This window comes from Leucoraja erinacea, chromosome 1 (genome assembly GCF_028641065.1).
Source record: "Leucoraja erinacea ecotype New England chromosome 1, Leri_hhj_1, whole genome shotgun sequence".
Lineage (NCBI taxonomy): Eukaryota > Metazoa > Chordata > Chondrichthyes > Rajiformes > Rajidae > Leucoraja > Leucoraja erinaceus.
Window position 1 is genome coordinate 3502401 of NC_073377.1, and position 22469 is coordinate 3524869.

The window sequence follows — 22469 nt, forward strand, 5'->3', positions numbered from 1 at the left end:
AGAGCTACATCTAACTCTCTTGAAAACATCCTGTGAATGGGCCTCCAATGCCTTCTGTGGCAGAGAATTCCGCTAGTGTCGCTGGGACATGTTGGTCGGTGTGGGCAAGTTGGGCCGAAGGGCTAGTTTCCACACTAACACTCCTCAACTCTATAACTGCCCCAACTTCTCCCTATAGCTCAGGCCATGAAATCCTGGCAACATCCTCACAAACTCCCCATATATTTACATATTCTGTTGTGCTGAATTTGCGTAGGAATTTCATTGTTCTATCTGGGACATGTGTCAATAAACACTCTTGACTCTATACGTTGCGTAGTCATGGGCTAGAGATCAGTGGAGATTTAGTTTTTTGTTTAGTTTCCAGATACAGAATGGAAACAGTCCGTTTGGCCCACAGCAACCAGCAATTCCCGCACATTAACACTATCTTACACACACAATATGGACAATTAACATTTTTACCAAGCCAATGTACCTACAAACCAGTTCGTCTTTGGAGTGCAGGAGGAAACTTCAGATCGCAGAGAAACCCACGCATTTGATTTAGAAATGGATTTGAGTATAGGAGCAGGGAGGTTCAACTGCAGTTGTACAGGGTCTTGGTGAGACCACACCTGGAGTATTGTGTACAGTTTTGATCTCCTAATATGAGGAAAGGCATTCTTGGCGTAGAGGGAGTGCAGAGAAGGTTCACCAGACTGATTCCTGGGATGTCAGGACTTTCATATGAAGAAAGACTGGATAGACTCGGCTTGTACTCGCTAGAATTTAGAAGACTGAGGGGGGATCTTATAGAAACTTACAAAATTCTTACGGGGTTGGACAGCCTAGATGCAGGAAGATTGTTCCAGATGTTGGGGAAGTCCAGAACAAGGGGTCACAGTTTAAGGATAAGGGGGAAATCTTTTAGGACCGAGATGAGAAAAACATTTTTCAGAGAGTGGTGAATCTCTGGAATTCTCTGCCACAGAAGGTAGTTGAGGCCAATTAATTGGCTATATTTAAGAGGGAGTTAGATGTGGCCGTTGTGGCTAAAGGGATCAGGGGGTATGGAGAAAAGGCAGGTGCAGGATACTGAGTTGGATGATCAGCCATGATCATATTGAATGGCGGTGCAGGCTCGAAGGGCCGAATGGCCTACTCCTGCACCTATTTTCTATGTTTCTATGTTTCATGGGGTGAACATACAAACTCAGTACAGGCACGTACATGCAGTGGCGATCGTACCCGGGTCTCCGGTGCTGCAAGCGCTGTAAGGCAGTAGCTCTACCGCTGTGCCACCGTGCCACCCAGTGTTGAATATTTATGTAGACTTTGAACACATCCTTTCCTCTGTCAGCTTTTAATCTCTTCCCCTGACAGAGATTGAAGAGACATCGCCAATGTGTTAGCCTTACATGAATATTTGATGCTAAATTATTTTAATGCCAATTGATTTTTTGATTGCATGTTCCCAGTTCCACTTAATTCACTGTCCAGAATGAGGAATCAGTTGATTTTAGAACAGGTTTGTTTCGCCGATCTCATTAAAACATTTATTCATTCACTAGTGTCATTATTGTGGACCCAGAGTACTAACCAGGAAAGCGGTGGTTCATCGGAGTGTCTCGTGAGGATGTAGCCTTGTGATGTATTCATGGCTGTAATCATATTCTACTTGGGGCCCTGCTGGTTACATTTGCACTTAACTTAATTAGAAACATTGAATGATGTGAAGGTATTTAATTTAGTCTAGTTTAGAGTTACAGCGCGGAAACAGGCTCTTCGGCCCACTGAGCCCGCACCGACCAGCGATCCCCGCACACTAACACTATCCTTCACACACTAGGGACAATTTTACACTTATACCAAGCTGATTAAACTTCAAACCTGGAGTGTGAGAGGAAACCGGAGCACCCGGGAAAAACCCATGCAGGTCAATAGACAATTGACAATAGATGAAGGAGTTGGCCATTCTGCCCTTCGAGTCAGAACCGCCATTTATTGTGATCATGGCTGATCATCCACATTCAGTACCCCACTGCTGCCTTCTCACCATATCCCCTGACTCCGCTGTCTTTAAGAGCTCTATCTAACTCTCTCTTGAAAGCATCCAGAGAATTGGCCTCCACTGCCTTCTGAGGCAGAGAATTCCACAGATTCACAACTCTCCGGGTGAAAACGTTTTTCCTCATCTACATTCTAAATGGCCTACCCCTTATTCTTAAACTGTGGCCCTTGGTTCTGGACTCCCCCAACATTGGGAACAGGTTTCCTGCCTCCAGCATGTTCAATCCCTTAATAATATTATATGTTTCAATAAGGTCCCTCTCATCATTCTACATTCTGGAGTATACAAGCCCAGCTGCTCCATTCTATCCACATATAACAGTCCCACCATCCTGGGAATTAATCTTGTGAACCTAAGCTGCACTCCCTCAATAGCAAGAATGTCCATCTTCAAATTTGGAGACCTCAACTGCACACAATACTCCAGATGTGGTCTCACTAGGGCCCTGTACAACAGCAGAAGAACCTCTTTGCTCCTACACTAAACTCCTTTTGTTATGAAGGCCAACATGCCATTAGCTTTAGTCATTGCCTGCTGTGCCTGCATGCTTGCTTTTAGTGAGTGATCAACAAGGACCCCCCAGATCCCGTTGTACTGCCCCTTTTCCCAACTTGACACCATTCAGATAATAATCTGCCTTCCTGTTTTTGCCACCAAAGTGGATAACTTCACATTTATCCACATTAAACTGCATGTGCCATACCTCTGCCCACTCACCCAACTTGTCCAGGTCACCCTGCATCCTGATAGCATCCTCCTCACAGTTCACACTGGCACGCAGCTTTGTGTCACCTGCAAATTTGCTAATGTTACATTGAATCCCTTCATCTACATCATTGATGTATATTGTAAATAGCTGTGGTCCCAGCACTGAGCCTTGCAGTCACGAGGAGAGCATACGGGGAAAACCCACGCAGGTCAATAGACAATTGACAATTGTGAATCTCTGGAACTCTCTGCCACAGAGGGTAGTTGAGGCCAGTTCATTGGCTATATTTAAGAGGGAGTTAGATGTGGCCCTTGTGGCTAAGGGGATCAGGGGGTATGGAGAGAAGGCAGGTACCCTGAGTTGGATGATCAGCCATGATCATATTGAATGGCGGTGCAGGCTCGACTTACTCCTGCACCTAATTTCTATGTTTCTATGTTTCTACCAACTTCGTAGAGACAGAGTAGTCAGGATCGACTTTCTGTTGACTTTCTCCTTTACCTCCAGAAAGAGAAAGAATCCCACCAAAAAAATGACCAATGCACTGTGGATAGAGCAAATCTGAGAAAATTCCAGACGGTGGTGCAGCCTTAGAGTCGCTGCCTTATAGCGCCAGAGACCCGGGTTTGATTCTGACTGCGGCTGCTGTCTACATGGAGTTTGTACATTCTCCCCGTGACCTGCGTGGGTTTTCTGCGGGTGCTCCGGTTTCCTCCCGCACTCTAAAGACGTACAAGTTTATAGGTTAATTGGCTTCTGTAAAAATTGTAAATTATCCCCAATGTGTACAGGATAGTGTTAGTGTACGGGTGATCGCTGGTCAGCACGGACTCGGTGGACTGGAGGGCCTGTTTCCGCACTGTTTCTCTAAAATAAAATAAACTAAACCTGTTGAGTTTCTCCTTAATCTCCACAAAGAGGAATAATCCCACAAAACAAAAGAACAAAACAACGAGGACAGAGCAAATCTGAAATAATACCAGGCGTGCAGGAAGAGGAAAGGCTTAGAGGGATATGGGCCAAACATGGGCAAATGGGACAAACTTAATGGGGCATTTTGGTCAACATGAATGAGTTAGGCCAAGGGGTGGGAGATTGCAACCTTCATGTGGTCTGCCCTGTTTCGACGAATGCAATCAACCTGGTGTGCACAATCAAATAAGATCAAATAGAACAAGTTGTCGTACAACTTTAGGCTGTGCACCCCATATGCAAGAAGAAGAAGTTAGACCAAAGGGCCTGTCTCCGACCTTTAGATTTTACTTTAGACATTAGAAAGTCCCTACACACTAGGAACATTTTACGATCTTTACCGAAGCCAATTAACTTGTACATCTGTGGAGTGTGTGAGGAAACCGGAGCACGCAGAGAAAACCCATACGGTCACGGGGAGAATGTACAGAACAGCACCCATAGTCAGGATTGAACTCGGGTCTCTGATGCTGTAAGGCAGCAACTCTACCGCTGCGCCACTATGCCGTGGTCTATGGCATGGTGAATAGCTGGGAATAGAGGACACAGAAATACATTTTCCCATTTGATTGAAGATGCCTTCTGCCCCACAGTAGCTAGGAAATCCATCCCATCCATATTGCTACTCTCACAAACACTCGCTCTGTTGTATGAGTTGACCACAAGCTTGTAACCCTAGGGAGGACCTCATTCTAAGCAGGAACGATGATCGTATGTGTGGAGTGCCCTGGCTTGATGCCCTGCCATGCTTTCTCTTCCAAGCTATTCCAAAGCAAATGAGTGATGATATATCCTGCTCAGTAATATGTACCAACTGCAACATCACGAGTTTCTACAGTGGATGTAAAGCAAGTGACACAGAGGACATCGTGGAAGCATTATTAAACCTCAGCACTGTGCCACACAATAAAACATGAGGATCGATGACCAGCGGAGAGAGTGACTTAAACAAGAAAAGATTCTGTGTGGGAATTCCAGCGCTTGGGGCTTTAGTTCAGTTTAGTTTAGTTTAGTTTAGTTTAGATCGTTTAATTTAATTTGGTTTGGTTTAATTTATTATCACATGTACTGAGGTACAGTGCGAAGCTTTTTGTTGCGTGCTCTCCAGTCAGCGGAAAGACTACACATGATTACAATCGATCCATCCACAGTGTACAGATCCATGATAAAGGGAATAACGTTTAGTGCAAGGTAAAGCCCAGTAAAGTCTGATTAAAGATAGTCCGAGGGTCTCCAATGAGGTAGATAGTAGCTCAAGACCGCTCTCTAGTTGGTGTTAGGATAGTCCAGTTGCCTGATAACAGCTGGGAAGAAACTGTCCCGGAATATGGAGGTGATCATTTTCGCGCTTCTGTGCCTCTTGTTTGATGGGAGATGGGGGGAAGGGGTAGGGACCAGGGTGAGACTCGTTGGTCAGGAGGTCGAGGAGCCATTAGCAGAGATGAGTGCTGACTTCACGTTCTACGAGTTTGGTGATGAAGTAGGGGGAAGAGAACCAGGTTCTTCTTCACACCATCCCAATTTGAAACTATTTCACTGGCCTCTGTTTATAGAGTCAAAGAGTCATAGAGTGATACAGTGTGGAAACATGTCCGTCGTCCCAACACCCGCACCGGCCAACATGTCCCAGCTGCACTAGTCCCACCTGCCTGCGTTTGGTCCATATCCCTCTAAACCTGTCCTATCCATGTACCTGTCTAATGATTTCTTAAATGTTGGGATAGTCCCTGCCTCAACTACCTCCTCTGGCAGCTTGTTCCATGCACCCACCACCCTTTGTGTGGAAAAGTTATCCGTCGGATTCCTATTAAATATTTTCCCCTTCACCTTTCTGGGTCTAAATCCTGAAACTCCCTTCAAGCAACACCATGAGAGGACCTCCAAGAAAGTTAAATTCATGTTATAGGAGAGGAATTAGGCCATTTGGCCCATCCAGTCTACCCCGCCAAATCAATGAATATTTTTTAAGGTGGAGATTGATCATCAGATTGGGTGTCAGAGGTTATGGGGAGGAGACAGAAGAATGGGATTGAGAGGGAAAGATAGATCAGCCATGATTAAATGGCAGAATAGAGTTGATGGGCCGAATGGCCTAATTCTGCTCCTAGAACTTATGAACTATTGCAGCAGGGGTGGAAGGTGTAACCTGTGTCTATTACTCTGAGGAAGTCTTCCTGCTTTACAAGGGGAAAGACAACTTTTTGTAGATTGATCTGAGACAAAATACAGGCTTTGTGGAATTCTTTTCCACTTCCTCATATGGCTGCTGCTATTTTAGCTTGTGCAACGCCACATAGTTGCGCTAATAATGGCAGATGTATGACCAGAGTTGTGTCTCGGGAAGAGGGGAGCAAATTTAAATGATTTCATGGGTTAAATCCGCTGTCGGCTCTCTGGCAGGGAACATCTGCAGCCGTGCGAAAGATGTTACACGCACGGCCATAATGAGAAATGCCGCAAGCATCGTTGCTTCAGTGCATCCCGACTGAACCACAAAGGGTGTCATTATGCTGCTGCTTTCCCATTGCAGTGAACAGGGAACCTCCTGGGTGGAATGCAAGAGAGGCAATATAGTCACTGCAGCGGGAGATGGTCATATCCTGAACTGACCCCAGAGAGAGAGAGAGCACAGGTGGATCTTTGGTATAGAGAGGGTTTAGAGAGATACATGTGTAGGAAGAAACTCCAGATGCTGGTTTAAACCGGTGATGCTGGAGTAATTTAGAAACATAGAAGCAAAGAAAATAGGTGCAGGAGTAGGCCATTTGGCCCTTCCAGCCGGCACCACCATTCAATATGACTGATAGCTGATCATCCAAAATCAGTACCCCGTTCCTGCTTTCTCTCCATATTCCTTGATTTTGCTAGTCCTCAGAGCTAAATCTAACTCTTTCTTGAATATATCCAGTGAATTGCTCTCCACAGCCTCCTGTGGCAGCGAATTCCACAGATTCACCTCTCTGGGTGAAAAAGTTAGCAGGACAGGCAGCATCTCTGGAGTCTGAAGAAGGGCCTCAACCCGAAACGTCACTCATTCCTTCTCTCCAGAGATGCTGCCTGTCCCGCTGAGTTACTCCAGCTCTTTACAATGGTCTGTTTCCTTTATCATCGTAACTTTTTTGGCATTTCTTTAATTCATTCTTCTATATCTCTCTATATCATCGTCTATATTTCTTGTTTCCCTTATCCCTATCACGTTTGGAAGGGATATGGACCAAGTGCAGGCAGGTGGGACTAGTGTAGCTGGGACATGTTGGCCGGCGTGGGCAAGTTGGGCCGAGCGGCCTGTTTCCACACTGTATCACTCTATGACTCCGTGACTCTTTAAAGAAATGTATCCTCATATCCGTTCTAAAGCAATGTCCTTCTATTCTAAGGTGCTTCTATTCTATGTGCTTTATGACTATGACTCTGTGACTCTAGCTCTGTGTCTCTATAAGATTGACCCATTCAGGGTCACTTGGGTGCACCTTATTCTGATACAATGCAGGCTGTTCATTGTTCATTGCTCATATGACGACAAAACACTCTTGACTCTTGACTCCCTCTTGATGAAGGAGATAACCTCTTTGCTTCTATGTTTTCAATCCCTCTCAGAATCTTGCATGCCTCAGTCCCAAGTTTCTAAAGTCCTGTAAGCTTTGGCCAGTCTTACTCAATCCTTCTTCACCAGATATGTCCCTTCATCCAGGAACCAATCAAGATGGTCCATACTTTATTGGGTAAGAAAGAGCTGCAGATACTGGTTTATTCCATAGATACAAAATGCCGGGATAACTCAGCGGGGCAGGCAGCATCTCTGCATAGAAGGAATAGGATAGAAAAAGGAATAGAAGGAAGTCCGAAGAAGGGTCTCGACCAGAAATGTCACCCATATCCAGAGATGCTGCCTGTCCCACTGAGTTACTCCAGCGCCCCCTTCAGTCATGGCTGACCATGGGTGTATCCAGGGTGTTATTCCCTATATGTGCGTGACTTTGTTGTTTAACGTGGGGAGACTGGTATGCAGACAGCCACCCCACGGACCTTGACAGATCTGGGTCAGGATCCAATGGCATGGAGTCCAAGACGACCGGAGACCTTTTCTGCTGCAGCCTTCATCCGCCTTCCCAGCTGTTGTGACGCTCCACTAAGGTCAGCCATCGTCCTCCACCTGTTCCACCGTTGAGGTCTTGCTTGGATCAATCTTTGGCAGAGACCTCCCCCTCGACCTTACCGTCATGGGTAGCCCTATCAGGAGCATAGCTCCAGATGGCATCGCTCTCAGGATCTCAGGTCCACACAAGCTTCTCCACCACGACAAGGTGACAATCCATGGAGAACAACCAATTCAGGTCACGGGGAGTACGTACAAACTCTGCACAGACAGCACCCGAGGTCAGGATTGAACACGGGTCTCCAACACTGTGGGACAGCAACTGTACTGTTGCACCACCGATACATCACCACAGATTTAGTTTAATTTTGTTTAGTTTAGTTGATTGCCATGTGTACGGAGTGCAGTGAAAAGCTTTTTTTCTTTAAACTTTGCCTTCTCACACCACAGAAGACAGACTAGACATGATTACATTGAACTGTCCAGGGTGTACAGGCACACATAAAGGGAATAAGGGGCCTGTCCCACCAGCATGCGAATGCATGCGTCTAGCGTGACCAAACGTGGTCGCTTGAGGTGTACGGCCTCGCGGGGCCGGTCCCACTTCGATCGGCGGAGGCGTATGGAGTTGTGCGGGGCTGGTCCCGACATCGCGTGGGGCTCCAAAAATCTTGCACTGTCCGAAAATCCCGCGCGGCAACGGCCTGTCGGCCCACAGCTGCATTGAGACTGTACGCAGCGCCTCGACGGGCGTACGCAGCGTCTTGACGTCGCACGCAGCATCTTGACACCATACCCAGCGTCTTGACGCCGTGCGCCTAGCGCGTGGCATTGCGCGATGACATCACGCCCAGCGTGCCGTTGCCTGACTACGTCACCGCCCGACGCCATGCGACGTCCAAATTCAGTCGGCCCACCTCCTGCCCAGCTGATTGGTGAGTATGATGTCGGGACCAGCCCCGCACAACTCCATACGCCTCCGTGGTTGGAAGTGGGACCGGCCCCGCGAGGCCGTACGCCTCAAGCCACCACGTTTGGATGCGCTAGACACACGCAATCGCATGCTGGTGGGACAGGCTCTTTACATATAGTTCCTCCTCAGGAGCATCCTGATTAGTGAACTTGTGCAGATGACTTCCAGAGTATATGTTCATAAGTTCCAGGAGCAGAATTAGGCCATTCTGCCCATCAAGTCTACTCCGCCATTCAACCATGGCAGATCTATCTCCCTCTCAACCCCATTCTCCTGACATTTCCCCATAATCCCTGGCACCCTTACTAATCAAGAATCTTTCATTCTCCACATGAAACATATTCCTTGATTTGGCCTCCACTGCTGTCTGTGGCAATGAATTCCACAAATTCATCACCTTCTGACTAAAGAAATTCCTCCTCATCTCCTGTCTAACGTTGTGTCCTTTTATTCTGAACCTATGGCCTCTGGTCCTAGACTCTCCAAATAATGGAAATGTCCTCTCCACGGCACAGTGGTGCAGCGGTAGAGTTGCGGTCCCACACTGCCGGAGACTCAGGTTCGATCCTGACCTCGGGCGCTGTCTGTACAGAATTTGTACGTACTCCCCGTGACCTGCGTGGGGTTTTCCCCGGGTGCTCCGGTTTCCTCCCACACTCCAAAGACATGCGGGTTTGTTTGTTATTTCGCTTCGGCAATAGAGAGTAAATTGTCCCTAGTATCCAGAGACTTCTCCAAGAGAGGCAGAGCATCCAGAAACGATCATACGACAGTTCCAGCAGACCACTCAAGCCTCTACTGCCAGGCCAGGTCGTCCGTTTATGAACTTCGACTGGACATTCCCGTCTGGGCACTGTTGTCAGCCCGACTAACGAGCCACGATCCTACATGGTGGACTGTGAGGTAGCGGTCTACTGGAGAAGTCGACAACACCTGTTTGCTGTGAGGGAGCCCTGCCCACCGCCTGCTGGTCCCTATGCTCCGCCGCTCCAGTTGCAGACGCCTTCTGCGATGTCTCCCACCTGACCCCGCATGCCTTACACCCCCCCCCCCCTCGTCCCTCAGTCTCCACTAACCACGGGGTCTCACCTACCGCATGTCTTCCTTTTCGGTCCCCGCAAACCTCTCCCGCGCCATTCTCACCTCCTGGCTCTCCGTCCCATCTTTCGGGAGAGGGAGGGGAGGGTTGTGTCCGCACGCGCTCGGGATGCGTTAGCAGACCACCAGACAGATATGGCGAGTATGTTTAACTCCATGGCGTGGGTGCCCTTTCCATACTTAATCCCAAGGGGGAAGGATGTAGATTGAGTGCATGTGAACCAATCACACACAAGCCAACACCACTAACTCCACCCCTTCACAACACCCATACTAACACTCCTACTAATGCCCCACCCCGGTCACTTGGGTTCGAGCAGCTAGGGTGTTCTGACGACCAGTTAGTCTAGTGCTACTAAGTGATTATTAAAGACGTGTTTAAACCAAGCAGTGACTTTGGCTCTTGTTTACATGTGGGATAGTGCCAGTGTGCGGGGATCCCTGGTCGGCGCGGACTCGGTGCTGTTTCCGTGCTGTATCTCTCAAAACTAAAACTGAAAGAACATTTGCACCATCCACGCCTTTTACTATTCGGCAAGTTTCAACGAGGTCCCTCCCTTCTTCATGAGGGGTTGCCCAGAACAATCTGACAACCCTGGATTGTCCTACCTCCAGCAGAGTGACGATGACAGAGAAACCATCAGCAGAGGGGAAAATAACCGAGGCACAATGCCAGGGAAGGAAGCATTATTTCAGGCTTCATTTCCAATTTGGATCTCGCTGGGAAAATACACCCTTTTAATGTTGTTGCAGTAATCATTTCTAGAATCTGCCTGGCGGGATGTCCTGAAAACCTCTTATAAACACTAATTGGTTATTACAATCTTTTTGTCGTTCGGGAGATGAAGCTGCCTCCAGTGTAAATTGCCTCCTTCCCAAAATACTGAATGCTGATTATAAATCAATGTTGTTCTTCTCCCAGCTGCTAACTTTTAACCCTGCCCACCCAGAGAGGCCTGAGCTCTTGCCAGCTCTCGGGAAGATCTGTCAGCCGCCCGCTATTGCTGAAACGTTGCCACATCTCCGTGGCTTTATTAGCAAAAATCATGCAGGAACTTGGCAGCAAAACATTTCATTGCCAACTCAGGACACTTGGGATAGTGACCTTCGGGGATAAAAGGTTATTTACAAAAGGTCAACTGTATAACTGTAACTGTGAAATTTACGAGGATGTTGCCAGGACTAGAGGGCGTGAGCTATAGGGAGAGGTTGAGTAGGCTGGGTCTCTATTCCTTGGAGCACAGGAGAATGAGGGGTGATCTTATAGAGGTGTATAAAATCAAGAGAGGATTAGATTGGGTAGATGCACAGAGTATCTTGCCCAGAGTAGGGGAATCGAGGACCAGAGGACATAGGTTTAAGGTGAAGGGGAAAAGATTTAATAGGAATCTGAGGGGTAACGTTTTTCACACAGTGGGTGTATGGAACAAGCTGCCAGAGCAGGTAGTTGATGCTGGGACTATGCCTAAGAAACAGTTAGACAGGTACATGGAGAGGACATGTTTTGTGGGATATGGACCAAACATAGGCAGGTGGGACTAGTGTAGCTGGGACATATGTGGGCGAGTTGGGCCTAGGGGCCTATTTCCTCACTATCTCTCTAAGTCGCTATGAATAGGTGACATTTCAGGTCCAAACCACCTTCAGGTAAAGGAATAGGTGAAATAGGTGAAGACTATACCAACGTTTAAGAAACTGTTTCAGGTATAGGGGTAGGACATATTTGGAGGGATATGGACCAAACACAGGCAGGTGGGACTAGTGTAGTTGGGACATGTTGGCCGGTGTGGGCAAGTTGGGCCAAAGGTCCTGTTTCCACATTGTATCATTCTTTGACTCTCTGACTCTATAAATCTATAACTGTAGATAGATAGTTGATCTTGGGGTCCATGCCCATAGTTCCTTGAACGCGGCAACCAAAATGAACAGAGTGGTTAATAAGGTGTATTAGTCGGGACATTGAGTATATGAGTCAGGAAGTCATGAGGCAGATCAATTGATCTCAAGTGGTACAAGAAGGCCCTCTACGATCTCCGCCAACCATCAGAGAAGCCAAGAGACAATAGCGGGACAAACCTGAGTCCCAGTGTAATCACTCGGACACACGGAGAATGTGGAATGGTCTGAATAAGACAACTGTCTGCAAACCTCGGTCAGGCAACATCGCTGGTGACAGTGTGACCCGACACGATGAACTGAATGCTTTCTATTCTCGCTTCGGAAGGTGACACCTGGCCCTACAGACTCCAGTGTGCCGCTCCCCAGGGTGACTGCAGGAGAGGTTAGATCGGCCTTCCTGAGGGTGAACCCATGAAAGGTAACTGGCCCTGATGGAGTACCTGGCCTTGTCCTTGTCCTTGTCCCATCCCGGGACGACAGATGGCACAATGGGCTAAGTGTTCGGCTGGCGACCGGAAGGTAGCCGGTTCGAATCCCGCTTGGAGTGCATACTGTCGTTGTGTCCTTGGGGCAAGACACTTCACCCACCTTTGCCTGTGTGTAAATGTAATGTAATTATGTGAAGCACTTTGGAGTCAATGCAAGTTGACTAAAAATGTGCTATATAAATAAGATATTATTTAAATTTTTTTATTTTATTTTTTTAGAAACTGCACGGACCAGCTAGCGGGAGTATTCGCGCACATATTTAATCTCTCCCTACTCCGTTCTGAGGTTCCCACCTGGTTCAAGAAGGCCACCATCATGCCAATACCAAACAAAAGCAAGACCTCATGCCCAAATGACTACCGCCCAGTGGCCTTGACATAGAAACATAGAAACATAGAATATAGAAGCAGGAGTAGGCCATTGGGCTCTTCGAGCCAGCACAGCCATTCAATATGATCATGGCTAATCATCCTAAATCAGTATACCATTTCTGCTATCTCCCCATATGCCTTGATTGCGTTAGTCTAAGAACTATATCTAACTATCTCTTGAAAACATCCAGTGAATTGGCCTCCCTTCTGTGGTGGAGAATTCCACCGATTCACAACTCTCTGGGTGAAAAGCATCATCATTAAATCTTTTGAGAGGCTAGTTATGGAATGCATTAAATCCAATCTTCCCAGAGGACTTGACCCGCTGTAGGTCACCTACCGCCAAAACAGATCCATGGAGGATGCCATCGCCCTCGCCCTGCACTCATCACTAGAACACCTGGAGAATAGAGGCACCTACGTCAGACTCCTATTCATAGATTCCAGCTCCGCCTTTAATGCCATTCTACCATCCAATCTGGTCACCAAACTCGCAGGACGTGATGTCAGCACTCATCTCTGCAATTGGATCCTCGACTTCCTGATCAACAGACACCAATCAGTGAGGATAGGGGCGGCATGGTGGCGCAGCTGTAGAGTTGTCGCCTTACTGCAAATGCAGCGCCGGAGACCCGGGTTCGATCCCGACTATTGGGTGCTGTCTGTACGGAGTTTGTACATTCTCACCATGACCCGCGTGGGTTTTTTCCGAGATCTTCGATTTCCTCCCACACTTCAAAGATGCACAGATATGTAGGTTAATTGGCTTGAAAAATGTAAAAACTGTGTACCTAGTAGTTGTAGGATAGTGTTAACGTGCGGGGATCGCTGGTCGGCATGGACTCGGTGGGCTGAAAGGGCCTGTTTCCGCACTGTATCTCTAAACTAACAAATTCTAGACTAAAAAAAAATAATCTTTTATAAACCATGTAAAATTGTTCTAGTGTGTAGGATAGTGTAAGTGCATGGGGTGGTCGCTGATCGGTGCAGACTTGTTGGGCCTGTTTCGACACTGTAACTTTAAAGTGTAAAGAAGAGATTAGTTGATCTTGGCATCATGTTCGGCACAGACTTGTGGACTGGTGGGTCTGTTCATGTACTCTACTGTTCTACTGTTCTATGTTCTATGTTCTATGTTCTATGTTCTAAAACACAAAGTGTTTGGAGGAACTCAGTAGATCAGCCAGCATCTGTGCGGGGAAACAGACAGTTGACGTTTCTGATTGGGACCACGCTTCATTCAGACTGCTTGAGTTCCTCTAATACCTAGTGTTTTGCTCAAGATTCCAACATCTACAGGGCAAAGTCTGAAGAAAGATTCCAATGTAAAAACCTCATCTAGCCACGTTCTCCAGAGATGCTGCCTGATCGCTGAGTTAGTCTAGCAGTTTGCGTATTTATTTGGTAAACCAGCATCTACAGTCCCTGTAACCACAGGAGACTCATGACTAATCCCTGCAGCAATGATCTACCAGCTTTCTTGCAGAATTGGGGGAGGCTAGCTAGAGAGGAAGAAGGGAGGCTACAGTACATTTCAAAATGAGTTGTAACAGGGTCTCGAACCGAAACTGCACCTATTCCTTTTCTCCAGAGATGCTTCAATAGACAATAGACAAGTATGATGTTGTGGGAATTACAGAGACATGGCTGCAAGAGGGCCAAGGCTGGGAACTGAATTTTGAAGGATATACCTCCTATCGGAAAGACAGACAGGTGGGCAGAAGAGGTGGGGTAGCTCTGTTGGTGAGGAATGAAATTCAGTCCCTTGCAAGGGGCGACATTAAAACAGGAGATGTGGCATCAATATGGATAGAACAAAGGAATTGTTAGGGTAAAATGACCCTTATCTACAGGCCCCCCAAATAATATGGATATAGGGTGCAAGGAATCAGGAGTAAAAATTGGCATGTTGTAAAGGCAATGCTAGGGTTGAATGGGAGATTTGAACATGCAGGTAGACTGGGAAAATCAGGTTGGTAATGGACACCAAGAAAGGGAGTTTGTAGAGTGCCTCCGTGATGGATTCTTAGAGCAGCTTGTATTGAGCCTACCAGGGAGAAGACAATTCTGGATTTAGTGTTGTGTATTAAACCAGATTTGATAAAGGAAATTATGGAGCCATTAGAAGGTAGTGACCACAATCTGCAATTGGAGAAGGAGAAGGGTAAATCGGTCGTGTCAGTGTTACAGTTGAATAAAAGGAACTATGAAGCCATGAGGGAGGAGCTGGCCAAAGTTGACTGGAAGGATACCCTAGCAGGGATGACAGTGGAACATAGAAACATAGAAAATAGGTGCAGGAGTAAGCCATTCGGCCCTTCGAGCCTGCACCACCATTCAATATGATCATGGCTGATCATCCAACTCAGTATCCTGTACCTGCCTTCTCTCCATACCCCCTGATCTCTTTAGCCACAAAGGCCACATCTAACTCCCTCTTAAATATAGCCAATGAACTGGCCTCAACTACCTTCTGTGGCAGAGAATTCCAGAGATTCACCACTCTCTGTGTGAAAAATGTTTTTCTCATCTCGGTCCTAAAATATTTCCCCCTTATCCTTAAACTGTGACCCCCTTGTTCTGGACTTCCCCAATATCGGGAACAATCTTCCTGCATCTAGTCTGTCCAACCCCTTAAGAATTTTGTAAGTTTCTATAAGATCCCCCCTCAATCTTCTAAATTCTAGCGAGTACAATCTGAGTCTGGATAGTCTTTCTTCATATGAAAGTCCTGACATCCCAGGAATCAGTCTGGTGAACCTTCTCTGTACTCCCGTTATGGCAAGAATGTCTTTCCTCAGATTAGGAGACCAAAACTGTATGCAATACTCCAGGTGTGGTCTCACCAAGACCCTGTACAACTGCAGTAGAACCTCCCTGCTCCTATACTCAAATCCTTTTGCTATGAATGCTAACATACCATTCGCTTTCTTCACTGCCTGCTGCACCTGCATGCCTACATTCAACGACTGGTGTACCATGACACCCAGGTCTCGTTGCATCTCCCCTTTTCCTAATCGGCCACCATTCAGATAATAGTCTACTTTCCTGTTTTTGCGACCAAAGTGGATAACCTCACATTTATCCACATTATACTGCATCTGCCATGCATTTGCCCACTCACCCAGCCTATCCAAGTCACCTTGCAGCCTCCTAGCATCCTCCTCACAGCTAACACTGAACCCCAGCTTCGTGTCATCCGCAAACTTGGAGATGTTGCATTCAATTCCCTCGTCCAAATCATTAATATATATTGTAATTAGCTGGGGTCCCAGCACTGAGCCTTGCGGTACCCCACTAGTCACTGCCTGCCATTGTGAAAAGGACCCGTTTACTCCTACTCTTTGTTTCCTGTCTGCCAGCCAGTTCTCTATCCGCATCAATACTGAACCCTCAATACCGTGTGCTTTAAGTTTGTATACTAATAGTAAGATTAAACGAGAACTTACCAGTTTGAAGTTTGATCTTTATTTTATGAGGAGGAACGTTGAGGGAATACGTGAAGAACCCTCATCCAAATCTTTAACCTGTTTGGACAGGTCTCCCCCAAATAACAGGGTTTGGTCTTACAGCCCTTTGCTTACATAGTATAGCGAACTTAGGGTCTAGAGCTGGCTGAATGGCCCTCTTTCTAATATTATTTAGTTCAAACTGCACATTGCAAAATAGTGCTAAGGCATCCTTGTGGTCACTAGTCATGTCCACCTTTTCTAACATGCGGGCCAAGGCTGATATGCCCGCCGTGAGACCTTTCAGGGCATTTTGGATTTTAATATCCTGACTCCTAATGGCCTGCCCAACATGTCTCCAAATGCATCTGTTAACACTGGCTACATTAAGAGCACCACAATTTCCCGGGGTATAAATGCCTTGCCAACACTTCAGCAAAAGTATTAGCTTGAAGTTGATGGGTGGACATGTATTCAATACTTGCAGCCATCCTGTCCTCGAGATCCTTCCCAGTTTGTTCCTGCTGGAAGTACTGGCCCACCATGTCCAGCAGGTTGTTTTTCTCCCCTTCAATAGGGGAAGGTGGCTCCATCACCTGCTCAGATTCTGACCCAGTCAGACCTTCAATACCCTCCTCAGAGGAGTCTGATATGTCATGCAGCCCTTTATGGGAAACTGCTGTGGGACATATTTTGCCCACTGTGGCTATCCTCCAATCCCGGAGCCTGCCACTGTGGAGAATTTTCCTCCAGCAACCGCTCCAGCCGACTTACATGCTCTCGGGCACTAGTCGATCGCGGGTGCTTAAATATATCGGACCGCTCCTGCCGACCTTGGTGTCCTCGGGCACTAGTCGCACGCGGTATTTCCCGCAGCCGGTCCCCATGCCTACGGGCACTGGTCGCTCCCGACCGCCCGATATACTCATGCCGCTCCTCACGGTCCCGGTACTCACGGGCACCTCTACCCGTTTGGGGTGAAGTTTGGCACTTGCTCCCTTATGGGAGATGCTGGTGCCGACATTCGTTGCTGCCTGCTGCTGTTCAGAAACAGCAGCGACGTCTGTGGCTCTGTGCTGACGTCCGTTGCTGGCTGCCTGCTGCTGTTCAGAAACGGCAGCGACGTCTATAAAGAAAAGGTAAGGAAAAATGTTTCTTACCTGTGCTGGTTCTCAGCCTGACATTTGGGAGGAACGTAGCGTAGGTCCTTGGGCTGTTGTCCGAGATGTCGGGCTGACGGCTATGGGGTACTCCTGTCGGTGTTCTTTCCCCCGCCAGCTGAAGTTGCACCAACTCCCGCTAAGGGACCATCTTGCTAGTGGCCGTTTGCTGGCTACCTGCTGCTTGCAGTTTTCTCCCTTGCCAGCTTTAAACAGCCTTCCTGTAGGAAAAAGTAAGGAAATAAACAACGTTCCCTTACCTTTCTATTGCAGGTTCGAAAAAACCCTGCCGTTTGGGAGGAACGTCCTTCCTCCCAACAATGACGAGTTGCAATGCGTGTAGCGATATGATACGCATGCGTCCTGGCGGGGTTTTTCACGTAGTCACTCACGTGACTCCGAAGTAAAATCTCATAAGTGGGACCTTGTCGAAAGCCTTCTGAAAGTCCAGATATAACACATCCACTGGTTCTCCCTTATCCACTCTACTAGTTACATCCTCAAAAAATTCTATAAGATTCGTCAGACATGATTTACCTTTCGTAAATCCATGCTGACTTTGTCCAATGATTTCACCACTTTCCAAATGTGCTGCTATCCCATCTTTAATAACAGACTCTAGCAGTTTCTCCACTACCGATGTTAGGCTAACTGGTCTGTAATTCACCGTTTTCTCTCTCCCTCCCTTTTTAAAAAGTGGGGTTACATTAGCTACCCTCCAATCCTCAGGAACTACTCCAGTATCTAGAGTTTACTAATGCATCCACTATTTCTACAGCTACTTCCTTAAGTACTCTGGGATGCAGCATATCTGGCCCTGGGGATTAATCGGCCTTTAATCCATTCAATTTACCTAACACCACTTCCCGGCTAACCTGGATTTCACTCAGTTCCTGACAGTGGAACAACAATGGCAGGTATTTCTGGGAATAATACAGAAGGTGCAGGATCAGTTCATTCCAAAGAGGAAGAAAGTTTCCAAGAGGAGTAAGGGATGATAGTGACTGACAAGGGACGTCACAGAGAGTATTAAAAAAAAGAGAAGAAGTACAATGTAGCCAAGATGAGCGGGAAGCAAGAGGATTGGGTAATGTTTAAAGAGCAACAGAAGATAACTAAAAAGGCAATACGGGGAAAAAAGATGAGGTACGAAGGTAAGCAAGCCAAGACTATAAAGGAGGAAAGTAAAAGATTTTTTAGGTGTGTGAAGTTAAGATCAAAGTTGAAGACTGAAACAAGTGAATTTATTATGGGGAACAAGGAAATAGCAGATGACTTTGGATCTGTCTTCACTAAGGAGGACACAAACAATCTTCCTGATATAGTAGTGGCCAGAGGATCTGGGGTGACGGAGAAACAGGATTATCGGTCCGAGTCAGCATGGATTTACAAAAGGGAAATCATGCATGACGAATCTTCTGGAATCTTCTGGGTTTTTTTGAGGATGTAACTAGGAAAATGGACAAGGGAGAGCAGTGGATGTAATGTAACTGGACTTTCAGAAAGCATTTGATAAGGTCACACGTAGCAGATTAGTGGGCAAAATCAGGGCACATGGTATTGGGGGTAGACCGCTGACATGGATAGAAAATTGGTTGGCAGACAGGAAACAAAGAGTAGGGATTAATGGGTCCCTTTCAGAATGGCAGGCAGTGACTAATGGTGTACCACAAGGCACGGTGCTGGGACCGCAGCTATTTACAATATACATCAATGATTTCGATGAAGGGATTCAAGGTAACATTAACAAATTTGCAGATGACACAAAGCTGGGTGGCAATGTGAGGAGGATGCTATGAGAATGCAGGGTGACTTGGACAGGTTGGGTGAGTGGGCAGATGCATGGCAGTGAAGTTTAATGTGAATAAATGTGAGGTTATCCACTTTGGTAGCAAAAACAGGGAAGCTGATTATTATCTAAATGGTGTCAAGTTGGGAAAAGGGGAAGTACAACGGGATCAAGGGGCCCTTATTCATCAGTCAATGAAAGTAAGCATGCAAGTAAAGCAGACAGTGAAGAAAGCGAATGGCATGTTGGCCTTTATATCAAGAGGAGTTGAGTGTCGGAGCAAAGAGGTCCTTCTGCAGCTATCCAGGGTCCTAGTGAGACTACACTTCAATTCAATTCTATTCAATTTAATTCAACTTTATTGTCATTGCACAGATACAAGTATGGGTACAACAAAATGCAGTTTAGCATCAGTCCGTAGTAATAGTGCAATATAGAAATAAAAATACAGAATAAGCAAACAATGTGGACGGAGAGACTGGAGAAATCTATCGGCGGGACTCCGAGTTCAGCAATGTGATGATATTATTGTAGAAGCTGTTCCTCATCCTACCAGTATGAGACCTGAGGCTCCTGTATTGCCTCCCTGATGGGAGGAGGGCAAACAGTCCATGGTTGGGGTGGGAGGGGTCTTTGATGATCTTCCCGGCCCGTCTCAGACACCGTTTTCGGTGGAGGACATCCATGGCGGGGAGCAGGGCAACGATGAAGTACTGAGCGGTTTTCACCACCCGTTGTAGTGCCTTCCTGTCCGCTATGGTGCAACTGCTGTACCATACCGTGAAGCAGGTGGTCAGGATGCTTTCGATGGTACAGCGGTAAAAGTTGGTCAGGATCTGGGGGGACAGGTGAGCTTTCTTGAGCCTCCTCAGGAAGTATAGGGGCTGCTGCGCCTTTTTAATCAGCTTGGAGGGTGTTGAGGGACCAGGACAGATCCTCCGAGATGTGTACCCCGAGGAATTTTTATTTGGAGACGCGCTCCACCTCAGTCCCGTTTATGTGGATGGGGGTATGTCTGCCCCCTCTGTTCTTCCTGAAGTCAACAATAATTTTCTTCGTCTTCTTGGAGTTGAGGACGAGGTTATTGTTGGCACACCAGGTTGTCAGGTGCTGGACCTCATGCGCCTGGGGTTGGAGTTGTTTTGGAAATGCTCCTCGATCCGCCGTTTGTGATTGAGTTTAGCAGTCCTAATTCCCATTTTCAGATTGGCCCTGGATGAGCTGTATCCCTCAGCGTTGCCAGATCTGAAAGCGGCATCGCGAGCCTTCAGCTGGAGTCTGACCTCCCTGCTCATCCACGGCTTCTAGTTAGGGAAGGTCCTTATCACTTTATGGGTAGTGACATTATCAGTGCAGAATTTTATATAGCCCAACACGGTTGAGATGTATGAGTTGATGTCCACTTGGGAGTTAAAGGTGGCCTGGGTGGCAAACAGACTCCAGTCTGTTTGCTGAAACTGTTCCTGTAAAACAGAGACAGCCTCCTCAGGCCAAACCTTCACTGTCCTCACGGTAGGTTTCACACGTCTGATCAGAGGTGTGCACCTGGAGTATTGTGTGCAATTATGGTCCCCTATTTTGAGGAAGGACATTCTTGCTATTGAGGGAGTGCAGAGTAGGTTTAATTCCTGGGATGGCGGGACTCATATGCTGAGAGAATGGAATGGCAGGCTTTGTATACTCTGGAGTTTAGAAGGATGAGAGGTATCTTATTGAAACATATAACATTACAATACAATACAATCCCGATGTCGGAGTCAAAGTCAAAGTCCCCCGCGGGCGATGGTAAGTGTCCCGCGGCCATTAAAGCCGCGCCGGGCGATGCAAGGCCGCGCTCCGGGTCTTGGTGTTGGAGCCCCCGGTGGGCGCTAGCAAGTCCCACGGCCGTTAAAGCCGCGCCGGGCGATGTAAGGCCCTGCTCCAGGTACTTTTCAATCCCGCAACTCGGGCGGGAAAAGTCGCCATTGCGGAAGCCCCAAAAAGCTGTCTCCCACCAGGGACCCGTGGGCTCCCGGTGTCACCGTCCACCAGACCTGCGGTTGGAGCCTCCGAATCTCCGGGGTCGGGGATTTAAAAGTCCCTCCCCCACACACATACTTAGTTAAAAAAAAAAACCCACTATAACTACATTTAAACGAGACAAAAAATAAAAAAAGACAGTCGGACTGCAGAGGCCGCTGCGATGTGAGTTATTAAGAGTTTGGACACACTAGAGGCAGGAAACATGTTCCTGATGTTGGGGGAGTCCAGAACCAGGGTCCACAGTTTAAGAATAAGGGGTAAGCCATTTTGAACGGAGACGAAGAAACACTTTTTCTCACCGAGAGTTGTGAGTCTATGGAATTCTCTGCCTCAGAGGGCGGTGCAGGCCGGTTCTCTGGATACTTTCAAGAGAGAGTTAGATAGGGCTCGTATAGATAGCGGAGTCAGGGGATATGGGGAGAAGGCAGGAACAGGGCACTGATTGTGGATGATCAGCCATGATCACATTGAATGGCGGTGCTGGCTCGAAGGGCCGAATGGCCTACTCCTGAACCTAGTGTCTATTGTCTATTGCTGAAGTACAATTAGCTCATTGGTGACCCTCGAACTTTCTTTAATCAGACTTTACTGGCTTTATCTATATAATCTTTCAGCTTCTGCTGTTCCTTGTAACAAACACTGATATCTTGTAGTTAGCAAGAGCTTGCTGTCCAGTTAAGTTACTAATTACCCTTCCTATAGATAAACAATAGACAATAGAATTAGAAGAATTAGAATTACCTTTACCTTTATTGTCATTCAGACCTTACGGTCTGAACGATATTTCGTGCCTGCAGTCATACATACAATAATACAATAATAAACAACAATAAACACAAATTAACATCCACCAATAGGTGCAGGAGTAGGCCATTTGGCCCTTTGAGCCAGCACGGCCATTCAATGTGATCATGGCTGATCATCCCCAATCAGTACCCCGTTCCTGCCTTCTCCCCATATCCCCTGACTCCACTATGTTTAAGAGCCCTATCTAGCTCTCTCTTGAAAGTATCCAGAGAACCGGCCTCCACTTAACTCATTCCCTTATCATGTATCCCTGTACACTGTGAATGGGTCGATTGTAATCACGTATTGTCTTTCCGCTGGCTGGTTAGCACGCAACAAAAGCTTTTCACTGTACCTCAGTACACGTGACTATAAACTAAACTGAACTGAACTGAACTGACAATGTTAATTCTTCACTTTGGGAGGCTTATTCTCCCATTAATTCAATAGGTTTTGGTCATAAATGGTAGCTGTTAATCATACTAATTACTGGATCAACCCAACAGTTTATTGTTTACATTGGAGCACATGGAAAGCTTCCTGCCATGAAAAGAGGAAGAGAAACAGGGGCAGTGTTCAACACTGGCCTATAGATGGCAGAGT